This window comes from Xiphophorus maculatus, chromosome 20, assembly GCF_002775205.1.
Source record: "Xiphophorus maculatus strain JP 163 A chromosome 20, X_maculatus-5.0-male, whole genome shotgun sequence".
NCBI classification, from domain to species: Eukaryota; Metazoa; Chordata; class Actinopteri; order Cyprinodontiformes; family Poeciliidae; genus Xiphophorus; species Xiphophorus maculatus.
The window spans coordinates 8,949,147-8,961,788 of NC_036462.1; the positions used below are offsets into that span (position 1 = coordinate 8,949,147).

A 12,642-nucleotide genomic window follows, 5' to 3' on the forward strand; every position below is an offset into this window, starting at 1 on the left:
GGAGTTGTTTCAGCGCAGAGAAAACAATGTCTGCACAAATAAATATCGAAAATGACGAATATATGTCAGGCTGTGTGTGATAATAAGTAATTATGCTTCTGTTGATTGGTCGCCACTGTTCTCGTCCTCACCAACCACTGCTTTGCACTCCATTTAAGAGAAAAATTCATACAGAACCGAATCATCACTTCTTCCCCTATTGATCCCTAGGGGATCAATCAATTGATCCCTAGGGGATCAATAAAGAATTTTGAATTTGAGTGCACCCACTACACTTTAGCTTTGACTTTAGCTGCTTTCAAACATAATTTTGAGTAAAAACGTAAGTTTGGATTTTAGGATTTAATACATCAATTACTGTTTGAAACTATTAAACAACACTTTGCCAGATTTTCTAAACTGGCAACTTGGGATCACTTATATAAGAGGTACTCTGACACATTCACAAATGTTTGGACAAGACTTTATTTGAGCTTAACAATTAAGGGTCATTGTGACATTTTTTGCACAAAAAAAGTGTAAAAAATGTCATGATAAAGATTAAATAAATCATCTATTACTAATTAAATTATTAATAAAATGAAAATTCTTTAGTTGAATTGGGGTACCAGTACCTCTGTAATCATAAGTCAAGCTTAGACTTTTGAGAAGGTATCAATTCAGAGAACCAGCAGAAGAAACTCACATAACAAGCAATGATCACTGACATGCTCATCAAGTCTGATAATTTACAAAACACCCCAGCTTTATAACTGATATGTGCATCAAAGAACATTTTTCTTTTATTGGCATGCAATCTATCTACTGATAAGATGAAAGGAATTTACTGACTAATAAAATGGGACTCAAATCAGATTCTGGAATGAACTATGACAAAATGGAATGGAATAATGAAAACTAACTTCAAAACTAATTAAACAAAAAAATGGAAAGGAAAAATCTGATTTGCAGAACCACAAATGCAGCATACAGTATCATAAAACAGAGTTATGCCCGCCCTCCGGCGAAGATCAAACAAAAAAGGGAGCGGAGGGGGAACCTCAGGTAAAGCTTTGTTATCTGATTTGGATCCACACTCCGCTTTGGACAATGGATCATACAATTCAGCCACGTGTTTCAGCTAACCTCAAGCTAGACAAAGGAAACATGGGTTTGGGCCTTGAAGGATTGCATAGCGGAAGTGCTTTTATTAATAAAAAAAGGAAGGTGAAGAGCATGTTCTTCTCCAAATGTCTAATCAACATCTTCAAGCACTGCAGAGGCCTGGTAAGGAGACAATCATTTGAATTTGATGTGTATAAGCAGTAATACATCTAAAGGTTGCAGGATACTGACTCTCAAACGCTCAGCTTGAACACCTCTGGTGTTTAATTTATATTAATGACTTAAGAGATCCAAAATTTAAGTTAATCTTGACATGACACAATACATGAAGATACAATGCGCAAATGTTGAGGGTGAAAGATAAAAACAAAATACCTTCTTTTCCTTTTTGTGTTCATATTTTGTTTAAATTCAGATTTAAATAGGCTACGCCTAAAAAGCCACATGACTGTTTTCATTTTGTCTCACAGTTCAAAGAGGAGGAAATTCTTTCACACAATAGACCTTCTAGTTAACCCCGTTCCAGTTAAACATTTAGAGGAGGAGGAATATGGATAGGGGGTCAAACATAGGAAAGAATGTTGTTTTACACATGAGAAAAACAAGAACAAGCACATACAAGCACAAGAATATGCAGATATTATCTAGCATCTGAGGGTCAACATGCCAGTCTGACCGGTACAAAAGCTGCTTTGAGTCATCTGTCTGGGAAGAATGACTTGGGTGATTACACAGAAACACGCAGAGTCTGGGACTGGGTGGTTTTGGTATAATTTTGCTGTGGTTATACAAAAAAATATATTGGAAATGGGAGGAAAGCCCTCAGAGCAGATTGGTCTGGGACTTCTCTGTTAAAGTTGTTCTCATGAAAAGAACAGATGGCGATCTTTAAGAAAAAACAGAACATGAATGATTTCCACTTTAAACTTGTCACAAGAGGAAGAACGGATGTTAGGCATGGATACCCTCCAATGTCTATAGCACTCACGTCAAAAGCAATGTTTAAAAGCTCTTGAACCTTTAAGTATTTTCACCCATTTGGATGTTAAGTTTCACCAACTTCCTTCTGTCATTTTAATTTCAGTAGAAATTTTCACTGTTGGATTAGATTAATGTGAAGGCATCTTATGATACTGGCCAATTATGACTTAATGTTTTTTTTTTAGTGTAACCATTCTGATAAGAAGAACCAAACTACAACAGTAATTTAAAGCTTACTTAAGATAAGTGCTTCGATTTTGATTGAATGGTATTTAAAACCTGTTTCCCACACAAGTCAGAACATGCAGGGCCTCATTTAACACAAGAGCTACTGTGTGTTCATCACTTACAAGAAAGAATGCAGGGTTGTGCTTGTTGTCCAGTTTACACTCTTCATGATCATAAACATTTTATGGCACTTTTATGAGGTCATTTGGTTAAACCAAAGCAGTTGGAGGACCTCTGAGGAATATACAATTGAGAAAAATATAAAACACCACAGTCATATGAATGACTGGTTATACCAAATCAATCCATTACATAAAGCTCTCTTTCTCAAAATACAGTTATTTTTGCATTTCTTTTAATGTTTAAACAAGCCTGTAATTTAAACATCTGTCCTCAATCTCCTCCCCTATGTGCACATGTAAGAGGAAACCTAGCAAATACCAACCAGTGAGGTCATGATGACGAGCAAAAACAGATTGGCTACATCGAAACTTCATGACGAGTTTATGTTTACACTAGCCACTCCCTATGACTAATGCTTTTCTTCACTAAGAATATTTTTAACGGATTGACAGTGTTTACGTTTGCTGTTGGTATAGAAACACACTCCCAGTAATTTGCCTGGATGATGACCCACAATGACGTACTGGATGGAGATAAAAAATATAATCTTGTTGGAATCTGAGCCTTTTTCCTTTTAAAGTGCAGCCCTTTTCAGCTTTAATTTAGTACAGCTGGAAGCAGTCAGATGGTAGTTTCAAGTCCTTTGAAAGTAATCGGACAAAAGAACTGTCTTTCAAAGGATTGAAACGCTCCAACCATTCAGTTGCTTTTGGAGCAACAGCATCAAATGATGTTATTTCTGATGACAGATTTGTAACAGTATATCGGACAAAGCTAACATCAGCATTGGCGAAGTGAGTTGGGTGGTACTAGACCTGAGTCTGTGAATACTTATGTGGTTGCATTGAGCACATGTTTATACTTAAGGTTTTATGGTATGTTTCAGAAGACCTATGGTAAACAAGCCAGTAGATGCAATCCTTTTCCCTAATAGACAACTCTATTTATATTAAACTAGTGATATAATATACCATTATTAAAATATAAATACAGTTATGCTCAACATCATAGCAATCCAACATCACTAACTAGTCACTAATTTTGGTAGAAAATATATTTCATTATGGCAAATAATTTTACTGTTTGGTGTTGTAAAGTAATAAAAACGGGCACAACAATTATGACTTGCTGATGTTCTGTAACTAAATCATTAAACGAAAGCAGTGTGTTCAAAATAGGAACAGTAAACAGAAAAATGGGTTGTTCCAGATACTGTTGTGCTCACTGTTGAGAATGGCATAATTAGATTAAAAAGTTAATTGGAAATGGGAAGACATATCTAGAAAAGTGCAGGAAATTATAAGCTGAAAAAATAAAATGATCTCTAATATGCTTAGAAACCAAAACAGCTATTCCAAGTAACTGAATTGCGAAAATGTAAAATACTTAATCAAATAATCATTGTGATTACAGAAGGGCCACAATTACATATGTATACTGTAAAAGTTACACTGGATCTATGTTATAGTCCAATTGTTGAAGAAAATTACATACTATAACGTTTCAATTTTGTCAAGGAGGTCATCGACTTACCAAAAGAGAAATGGGAAAACATTTATAGGCTTAATGGCGCCAAGAATTTTGTTTTTATGCCTAGGGGGCGCCATCAGTTTTCAGACAAACCCCAAACACTGAGCTTAATCTACAGAACAGGTGTCCTACAGGGTGAGAAGCTCGGTTATCCGGGAGGGACTCAGAGTAGAGTCGCTGCTCCTTCACGTCGAGAGGAGCCAGTTGAGGTGGCTCAGGCATCTGGTTAGTATGACTCCTGGTTGCCTCCCTGGTGATGTGTTACAGGCATGTCCCTCTGGGAGGAGGCCCCGGGGAAGACCCAGGCGCTGGAGGGATTATGTTTCTCGCCTGGCCTGGGAACGCCTTGGGATTCCCCCGGAGGAGCTGGAACAAGCGCTTGAAGAAAGGGAAGTCTGGGCCTCCCTTCTTAAGCTGCTACCCCCGTGACCCGACCCCGGGTAAGTGTAAGAAGATGGATGGACAGATGGAAGATGGATATATATCTGAACTTGTGACATAACACTGTAGTTTTCTTTATGAATAGCCTTCTTTTTCTGTAAAAATAGCCTTCTTTGTCTCTTTCTGTTTCTTAATAGCAAATTTGCATGTGTGGCAGGAAATCGTTTACAGAAGTGCTTAACTATTTACTTTTTGAATGTACTTGTGTTAATTTGAGAAACAAACTTTTGTCAACTTAAATTCAGTTATAATTCTACAAATGCCATGTTGATTATGCAATACATCTTCTATAATGTTACGTTGGGAAATCATGACAACAAGCAACAAGAAAACAAAATGTTATTGAACATTATTATAAAATCAAATTGGTAAATTTCTTCACCTCTTAAAGTGACTTTAAAACACTTGGTTTGTCTCAGTTAATTCATTTTAATTTGTACATTTTAATAATTCCCACACACATTTACATTGATTAATGCAGAATGACTGTATGCCATCAGTATGAAAGGGTTTCCAGTTATGGGCTTGTTATCTTGGCTGATACTGGCCCTTTCTCAACTTTTTCACCATGTAATGTTTTGTTGCAGTGTCAGGAAATCATGTAGTGAACAACTTGCTACAAAATGAACCAAAAGCCCAAAACAATTACTTCTGCTGTGAAGCAGGACTAATCATAGGCAGAGCTCGCCAAGGCTGTCTGAGGCCCTAAAGAGAATTTTATTGGGAGTCCACCAGCTACTACAGCACCATTTTCCTTTAATGTTGTTAATACCTGATCTGTTTTTAATTATGTGGAAAAACACAACTTGTTTTATAGTTATAGCTACATATCTTTATAATTAAGATGTTTTTTTTAATAAATTGTAATAAAAAACAATTATCTAAAATAATTGTATTTGCTAAATCCCAGAATAATAGATATTCTATTAGATATATTTTATTCTGATTAAAAAAAAAGAATCAAATAATTTTCCTACAGTCATAATAAGGAGTAAAATAGTCAATTTATAAAATTAAATCAAGGTTCTACAGGGACACAATCAGCCATTCAAGCATACATTTGAAAATGCTGCACAAGCCTGATGGCACAGCTTCCAGACCACTGAAGCATTTAACCAGAAAATCTCTATCTAATTAAACATTACAAAAAGGGAATCAAGACAGAAACCATTAAACACACAGTGAAAGTAACTTGATTTGTTCCCCAATAAATAATAATTAAAAAAAAACATTCGCACAAAATTTTCAACAACAACAATACGTTTTTATTCCATCAAAACAATTCAGATTTGCACCTGCACATGGTCCTCAATTCTGCTTTTGGGATTCTTCCAGCGCTGCAGCTTGGTTGACTGAAATGCAATGCTGCCATCTTGTGGCCTTTGGTGGATATTCACAATGTAGCTGAAGCAAAATGTTGATTTTCCCTCCACATTGTAACCGATTTCAAATGGTGCTAGACATGATGGAAACTCTGAACACCAGAGGAAAACGGTCAGCCTTGGTTAGAGGGTTGGAAGAATGGATTCCTATTATCTTGTCTATTCAATAGCTGATGCTTAAGATTTGTAGAGCCATGCAGTCTGTCAATATGCAACCCATTCCTGGCCCTATTTTAAATTGTTTTGAAAATCACCATCACAAACCAAACAGCAATCCTACACTGATTGCTAATGTGAAGTCTGTTCCCGCTCAAGGACACCGATTTCAAATGGTGCTAGATGGGATTTTAGACTCTAAGACACCATCTGAAACCAGTTCCATGGGGAGGAGGACTTTAAAGCCGACACAGCTTCTGGCACACCTGGAGGGAAAGAAACTAATGTCGTTGTTTTCAACATGTTTTATGATTTATCTGCAAGGATGGATCTAGAAATGCAGCACCTTCACTTGTATTTGTCAGAACACTTCAATCAACATTGAACAACATCAGTGAAAGCTTCATTGACCTATTGTCAGTCTTATATTCTTTCTTTTTTTTATTCTGTTCTTCCACTTATCAAATAGGGCAGGAGAATGCTGTTGGCATTCTCTTGTTTTTTGTTCTCGCTGCATTACAGTAGGAAGCTATTTTATCTCCAGAGAATGCTGATCTACTTTTTACTTTTATGAAAGTATGAAAAACAAACTGCTCCTCGTTGTCTTAAGCAGCCTTCAAGATTAAGTATAGAGCTGCAATTTCACTAAAGAATGTCTGATAATGAAAAACTAAACACCAGCCTGTATTTTTTTTTTTTTAGAAATAGATGTCTATTTTTCAAAACAGACATCTACATCTACATGTACATTGTACATTATGTAATTTGGGCATAGTCCACAGTGTACTATGGCCAATATAAATATTTTTGTTGAAAGATAGGCAAGCTGATGATGATTCAGGTTTAAGTTTCTTAAACCTAAAAAGGAAACAGACACTCAGCTCAACGTTTTAGCAGCTTGTTAGTGCATCAGATGGCCAAGTTCTCGGGATGGTAGGGCATAGTAGCAAAATGGAAACACAGATCAAGCCTGGCAGAAACTGTCATGAATCACGGTGTGGAAAAATAGATCTTTTCCACAGACTTCTTTGTCAGGCATGATGGCATATACTGTGTTTTCTCCTGGGGCAACTTCAGCCATCCGGTGCTGCTCCTGGTCCAAATGGGGTCGAATGTAATTGAAGTCAGAAAAAACAGGTTCTGGAAGGAGTAAATAAAAGTATTAACAAGCGGTGTCTGACTGAATGAGAAACTGATTCTGGTATTTCTTTTATTTTGAAATAACAGAACACTCACTGAACTCTGTAGGTCTGGCACTAAATGTGGAATGATCCTGGCCTGCCAGCGCCTCCGGCTCCTTGTTATCCTGTTGATGGAAAAAACAACTACTCCAAACTTTCATGCGTCTGTTGGTTACTTCCTAATCTCTTCTTCGCTATTAGTTTAGTGTCATGGCTTCTAAAACAAAAACTACTGCACTGGATTTTGAGGATGTATTTTGAGCAGTGGTAATCAAATTGGGCATTTCATTACTGCCACGTAGTCCTACGGATGTGTGCCTTGGCCAAAAATATTCTCGCATTCGATAGAATCTGCCACTATTTACATGTCTCCTGCGTCAGCTTCAAGAATAACTCAGGCAGCCATTGTGGTTTAAAGGCTGCAGCACTTCTTACATCCATCTCCTTCTCGTTTATTATGATGAGCCACGTAACATTGGGGTCTGAGAACGTCACTGTGCGTTCCTCCCTCCTGCTCCCTTGTTCTTTTAACTCCAAGCCCTTTCACCCTTTCTTGTGCGAGCAGAGGCTTCTCACTGCATCGAAGCTGTTTTATTTTTTTCTGCCGAGTCACCTGACCATCCACTGCTTGTTAAAGGCACATCAGCCCCTTTAAAAATCAAAACAAAAGGAACTTACGCAACCATTAGTTTGATTTGGAACGACATCAAACTGAATACACTGCTCACTTTTAACACAGAACAGATGGAAATAAAACAAAAGAATTCAATTAAAGTGAAATAATAGAAGCAAACCAAATACATTTTTTTTTTAAAAAAAAAAGACTTATTCTAATGGTGTCTAACCAGCTTTGATGAACAAATCCATCACTGCATTATGCAGTGCAGGCTGTCAGTAGGTAATTGATGTCACCAGTAGAGAGTCACTGGGTTTGGTCCCATTGGAACAGGTGACGTAAAATCAACAGTGAATGCCTGCATATGTGCAACCTTGTGTTACGTGTGCATAACAGCATGGGGCGGAGCAGTGTGCGTGTGTGCACGTGTAAACAGTGTAGGTGGTTAATCCTCTTACAGATTATAGGTCCTAATTTATCAGGAGTGAGAGAGGCAACCTTATCAAGGTAATGTGTTTTTAAACTACCTCCTGACAATTGTGCAGCAAAGTGAGTCAAGATGTGAATCTGAAGACCTTATTTGACAAATGTTAATTTGTAAGTATACATATATACAGTTTTAATTACACTGATTAATCTGAAAAACAATCACATGATGCAAAAGTACCAATCAGATGTCACTTCCTGATGACTCGGCCCATTTGGAAGAAAAACTCAAACACACCAAATGTTTGGATCATAAAAGGATCTTGAGTTTAACCTTCTGAATTGCATCATTGTCTCTTAAGGGGCTAGGGATTGTGAAATATTTGTAGAAGTGAGAGCCTCGACATGCTCAGAACAGCCTGACACTGTTTGTTCGACCCGAATGCACAATGGATGGAAATAACTACCACACATCGAGGAGTTGATTTACATGTTGTCACAATCTTTTGGCTCCTATGCTGCCAGCTGGGATATATCGGATGTTTTGTTGATAAAGAAGGTGGCGTAATGTGTTAAACTAGCTGCTTCAGGGCATCTTCAGAAAGTAAACTGGGTCTCCAGTTTCTGAAACAGGGAGCACCTTTATAAACACAGAAGGGACAAAAACAATCTTATTTGCCTAATTTGCAACTTGATGTCCATTTTAGGTACTCAGACAAGCCTACAGAAAGAAAAACAAGCAATTAAATAATTAGAGCACAGAGCGGCCTCTTGGGTTACATCACAGTTGCTAACTGTGATCCAGAGCTGTTTTTCAAACAGTTCTGGATCACATAAGGTGTCTACCTGCGAACAAATGCTGCCTCACACTTGTCTATTAATACACCGTCATGTAGCAAGGCCAGCAGTGCACCGGGTTTAATTTTAGCACTGTCATCTCTCGGCCCTGTGCCACTTCCCATTCTATAATCTGAGCGTAGGAGGGATCTGTTTTGAGAGCCAGTGGGTCGCTTGCCATTTTCTCTGATGGTCTATGTTGCCCACAGGTGATGCTGGCCCTGAGCTGCAAACACATTTTTCAGGATATTCACAGTGCTACTTTTGTCTTTGAAGTATGTCTTTGCTCATTTTAAACCAACAGCATCAGCTGAATTTTAAGCAGAGACTGCGTTCTTGTTCTAACTACATCTACTGCTGGCAAAATTTGCCCCCAAAACTGTGATTAAAACTATGTTGTGTCTATTTGCTTGACTTGAGAGGCTGCACCTCACCGCAAAAGGATAACAAAATAACTATTGAGGTCACACTTCCTTGTTTGGGAAACTGGGTCACTTGTTCCACTGGTCAGCCTAGAAACTCCCGGTAAACATGATGGCTGATCCTCACAAGCCATAAAACATGGAACAATGCGGTTTTCCAGGCCAGCTCACCTAATGTACGGCACATAGTATAATATATGCATTTGAAAACATGTAAAAACATAGTGGCAAACCTTGTCACTTAGTCTCTGATCGGATTATGCCTCTTACTGGAACCTTGATATGTTTGGTTAAAAACTGCCATAATACCATTACCTCCAGGAGTCAAGTTTCTATTCAGCGAACATAATTAAAGCTCTAAAGGTATTCTTCCCTCCCTTTCTCTCTCTCTCTCAGGCTCTCTTCTTACATTTGCTTGCCAGTGGTTTTGCAACTCATAAGCTCTATTGGTGATTCAGCTGATGACTGAACAAATCCACTCGACAGGATGGTGTTAGCCGCCCCTACCTTTCTCATTTTCACCTCAGGCACTGTGATAAGTGACCAAGCTCTTCGTTCCTATCTTTTTTTGGCAGGTGAGCAGCAGGAAGCACCACACGTTCGAACATCACAGTTGAATCAAGTTAAATTAGAGGCCCGCAGTGTATGTGCCACCCACAATAGTGTCACTTCATAAGTTACTTTTAACTCATTTTGTGGCATGTAGGGATGATTTTCAATGTCTAAGGGAGTAAATTTGCTAAGTGGTTCACAACTAAACAGCAAAAGGAGTAAAATCAAGGTACAATTCAGCTGAAATATAGCTTAAAGAATGTGCAATTCATTTTAATTTTATTAAAATTAAACGTGTTAAACAGACCAAGAAAGACAAACAATGAGAAATAAAGAGGAGTGCAGCAGATCATTTGGTCCAATTAGTATTTTACTCAACAACGCCCCCTACATTCGGGAAGCACATCTTGTTTTGAACATATCAAGTGCGCACTATAAAGACACATTACTATTTCAGACTCTTGAGATCTGTGTGACGCAGCAAAATCCTGATAGACAACGGAAACTTAAATAAAGCTGCGTCATCACTGAGTTTGTATTTCCTCTGAAAAGACGCGAACAACAGCACAGTCCTCTCGCATCGAATTTAAACCACGTTTAACTGCGTATCTCAAGAATATGAGTATTTTTCTTTTATTTAATAACAGTGTCGTGGAATGTCGGTAACAGAATAAACATAGCCCGTAAGGCCACGGGGCGGTGAATGATTGTGGTAATATGTACTGCGTAACATCGTTCTCTCCCACAACAGGATTACGCACTATCCATCTCTTGCGCAGCATCCTATTCCGAGCTCTTCCTTGACACGCCATCCCTGCCGATTCCACGCTTTGTTTACATCCACATTTAGTCATTAAAATCGGACAAAAGTCGACTTTTAGAGCAACAACAAGCAGACTGACATGCCGTCGCAGCGAGTTTCATCCCTCGCAGTGGAAATTCCCACTGGATTTCATGTGGCTTGTCGGACTTCACGCTGACGCAGTTTCATTTACCTGTTGTCATACCGATGATGAAACATCAGGATTATTTTAAAAAAGTGTTCAGAACCGTTCTCATTACAAAGCCCCAGCCTATACACGGCCGTGATAAAAAAGACTTTTATCTGCTTTCATGAAACATCAAGCAACTCTTTCCCGAGCGCCTCCAGGCTCTGATTCTTACCTTCTCATCTGGCGCTCCGGTGGTTATGAATTACATAGTGGTATTCTCTACGCAACCTACGCAGTATTATGTCGCTTCGACCATGTAATAACACAAATAACTTACGTGTTTAGCTCAAGCCTTTCCTCCATCTGTGCTGAAGAAATGTGTGCCTCATCCTGGCCGGCGCCACCCAGTTCCGGCCCTCGCTGAATATTCACTCCGCCAGGTTCCCGTTTTGGCCTTATTCTGGTTATTATCAATCTCAGCGCGCATGTTTGTCACAGTGTATCCCCTAACAATTTTCCATAGCGCAACATGGGAACCCCGCCCCTGACACTCCTCCGATCACTGATTGGCTGAGAGGATGGCGAGCGTTTCCTCATCGAGAGACTCACATGTGGCTGACGCATGTTTACAAACATCGTGTAAGATCACATGGTAATGAGCGTTCATTTACCGTAAACTATGTCCCTCTGACGCTATGGCCAGATGTCGTGCTGAGAACTTTTTCTTTTTTTCCTTATTGCAGCTTTATGAAAAATGAATTGTTGTGTATTTGTTTTTATTTTAGTTATTTTTTTGTTTACTTTGCAATGATTAGCTGTATGATTGTATCAGTTACTCGCTTATTCTCTCATCCGTGGGCATAAGAAACAGAAACAGTAATTTTACAATTGTGTCCAAAAGGCTAAATAATATACCTATTGGGTTATTCTATATATAAAACTATATATATTTTAAAACCAGTCACCAATTTTGTGCTTTAACTAGGCAAAAACAGAAGTTAGGCTTTTGTTGCCACTTATCTTCAAGGATTTTCAGTTTTTCTCCTCACCGTTTTTTTCTTTGTTTGTAAATTTCCATAGATGTTTCATAATGCTTGAAGATCCAAAAATCTGTCATCCATAATGACAGAAGATGCTCAGATCTTCTTGGAACATTTTTGCAATGCCATCTTTTTTACAGCAGATGGCAGTGCGACCCAGCTTTCTTTCTTTCTCTCTCTCTTTCTTCATTTATCTCTTACAATGGTGATTATAGAAAACAAATCAAGACAATGGAGTCAAGTACATATAAATCTATCAACATTTAACTACTACTACTAGTTGTAGGATTACTACTACTACTACTACTACTACTACTACTACTACTACTAATAGTAATAATAATAATAATAGAATACATTTACCTTGAAAGTGAAAATTTTTACTCGGATATTGTCATACGTTTCAATCCATAGAAGCCTATATCTTCTTATATGAAGAGTATCTGGTTTAAATTAATTTAAATCAAGACTGTATCACAATAGATTTGCCTTCCTACTATAATAGCGTTTATTGATTTAGCAAAAAAGACATTTATTTTCTGACCCACATTATCGCGACTTAAACGGTAAAGCATTTTTAAGATAAACTTGGAGATCCATTCAAGCTGTTTACGGTTATTGAAGCACATTGCTGCTCTTCTTTAACGCCATTTACGGTAAATGAGGTCATTACGTCATACATCTTTTGAGT

General features: G+C 38.0%; 1 long non-coding RNA gene across 1 annotated transcript; it reads right to left on the reverse strand.

Annotated features, from left to right (window-relative positions):
• Positions 1-5,649: 5,649 nt before the first annotated feature.
• Positions 5,650-11,454, reverse strand: LOC111612332. Its single transcript, XR_002754556.1, has 3 exons — positions 11,249-11,454; positions 7,182-7,251; positions 5,650-7,085 (listed from the first exon to the last, which is right to left on the reverse strand). It is a non-coding gene; the product is annotated as an uncharacterized LOC111612332 (long non-coding RNA).
• Between the last annotated feature and the right edge of the window lie 1,188 nt (positions 11,455-12,642).